The sequence below is a fragment of the Misgurnus anguillicaudatus genome, chromosome 18 (genome assembly GCF_027580225.2).
Source record: "Misgurnus anguillicaudatus chromosome 18, ASM2758022v2, whole genome shotgun sequence".
Classification (NCBI taxonomy): Eukaryota; Metazoa; Chordata; class Actinopteri; order Cypriniformes; family Cobitidae; genus Misgurnus; species Misgurnus anguillicaudatus.
In genome coordinates, this window is record NC_073354.2 from 38175019 (window position 1) to 38176969 (window position 1951).

The 1951-nt window shown below is 41.4% G+C and overlaps 1 long non-coding RNA gene across 1 annotated transcript; it reads left to right on the plus strand.

Moving 5' to 3' along the window:
- The first annotated feature begins 211 nt into the window (after positions 1–211).
- On the plus strand, positions 212–1124 carry LOC141350633 (uncharacterized). Its single transcript, XR_012358769.1, has 3 exons — positions 212–573; positions 687–747; positions 836–1124. It is a non-coding gene; the product is annotated as an uncharacterized lncRNA (long non-coding RNA).
- The last annotated feature ends 827 nt before the right edge of the window (positions 1125–1951 follow it).

Below are 1951 nucleotides of genomic sequence, written 5' to 3' on the forward strand. Positions count from 1 at the left end.
CTCTGACAAGCAGGCTGGCGTGTCACGGTCCCCTTGCACGATAAGAAACCCCGCAAACCAGGGGCGGACTGGCCATCTGTGTGATCTGGAAAATCACAGAGTGGCCGGTACTCAGGACGGCCGGTGGGCCGGCCCACCACCCGCCACGCACGCCGGCATTACCTGTTTTCCCCCCCCCCCTACTCTGTTTCACACACCAGTACGGTAGGTGGCAGTAATGCACCTTTAAGTTGGATGCCAGCTGCACTGGCCGTGGCCGCCAAGTAAGGAGAAGAAGTGGTATGAGGAGGAAGAAAAACCGAGAAAAACCAACAGCAAAGACGTTAGATAGAAGTAGAACATAGAAGCATAGAAACAAACAAACAATATGCATAACGCGGCCGCGGGTAAAAAGCGGAAAGAAAAGGGTGGGGCTGAGAAGGTGAGAGAAAAAAAATTGCGGAATTTAGATAGTGAAGCAGCTAAATGTCACAAAATAACTGAACTATTTAGTTGCAGAACAAAGCGACCTGTTGAAGAAAATCCTTATCCCCCAACATTGAGTAAAATTCCATTGCTGGATTGTTTTTTTAGGTGAGTATTCAACCTCCATTTATATGTGAGTATTCAAGTTAAACTGTATATTAAAACCTCTTTACTTTGTGATTTATCATATAACTTATACAGTACTGTGTTGTGTGTTTCAGATACCTGTTTTGTATTGGTTCAGCCAGAGGGACTGCAGTGTGTTGAGACCTCCATTTATATGTGAGTATTCAAGTTAAACTGTATATTAAAACATCTATACTTTGTGATTTATCATATGACTCATACAGTACTATGTTGTGTGTTTCAGATACCTGTTTTGTATTGGTTCAGCCAGAGGGACTGCAGTGTGTTGAGACCTCCATTTACATGTGAGTATTCAAGTTAATCTAGAATAATATGCTTTTAACACAACATCTAGTCAACATCAGTGCTATTGCTATAATTTGGATGGGATAGTATCATGAGCCACAATTAAAGTCTTGTGACACTAATGCCAGGCGTTATTGTTGTTGTCGAGTTTCCGCACTCCGATTGCTTTGGGCCGGGCCTAGTCAAAGTCCAGGGCTGTTTTTTAGTCCCAGTCCGTCCCTGCCGCAAACTCTCGTGGTTCAACTCACTCCACAGTTTAAACACACACCGACTGTTCTCAGTCCACAGTCCCACACTGAAAACCGTACTGGCTTACAAGTTGAACGCAGTTTGCTTATCGAGTTCGCAAAACAACGCAAAGGAAAACAACAAACAAACGTTTTCTCTTCGTTGCAGCGCCATTTTTCGAGAGCTCCCCTTTTTTCCTCCCGCTCTGACGTCAGATCCGTTTTTCAACTTTATTTAAACAAAATCCACATCTTGAACCGATGCATTGTTAAACTGTCCCTTATTGTTAATTTTAATTAATTTATATCTGTGAATCATTAAACAGATATAGAGAAAATTAATTAAATTATAAAACTTAATGCAATTCAATAGTCAGTATTCATACATCTTATTTGAACATTCAAAAGAAAAGGAATAACAATAAAACAGGTTTTGTAATAGGAACACATTGAATAACACTATTCTCCACTGATATTTATCAGGACGTTACACTCTCCCTCCACCAATATAAGACATGCCCTCATGGCTTGGTGCTTTTAAAGCTAAGTATATGAAAGAAGTAGGTATAGCTCTTGGTAGCCCATGTGCTCAAGTGGAACTATTCCACTTGTAAAAGCAAGAGATATATCTCACTATTGGAGATGATATGATACTTGGGTGCCCTGGGATATCATAGGTTAGTCTGGATGGAGCTCTTCTGACTCTCTGAGGTCGGCTGGTGTTTGCTTCACTATTTACATCCTGTAATTGGTTATTCTCGACCTCAAGTGTCGCATCTGTTGGTGACTTGTCTCGACTCTCACCGATTTCATCAGTTTCTTTAGTC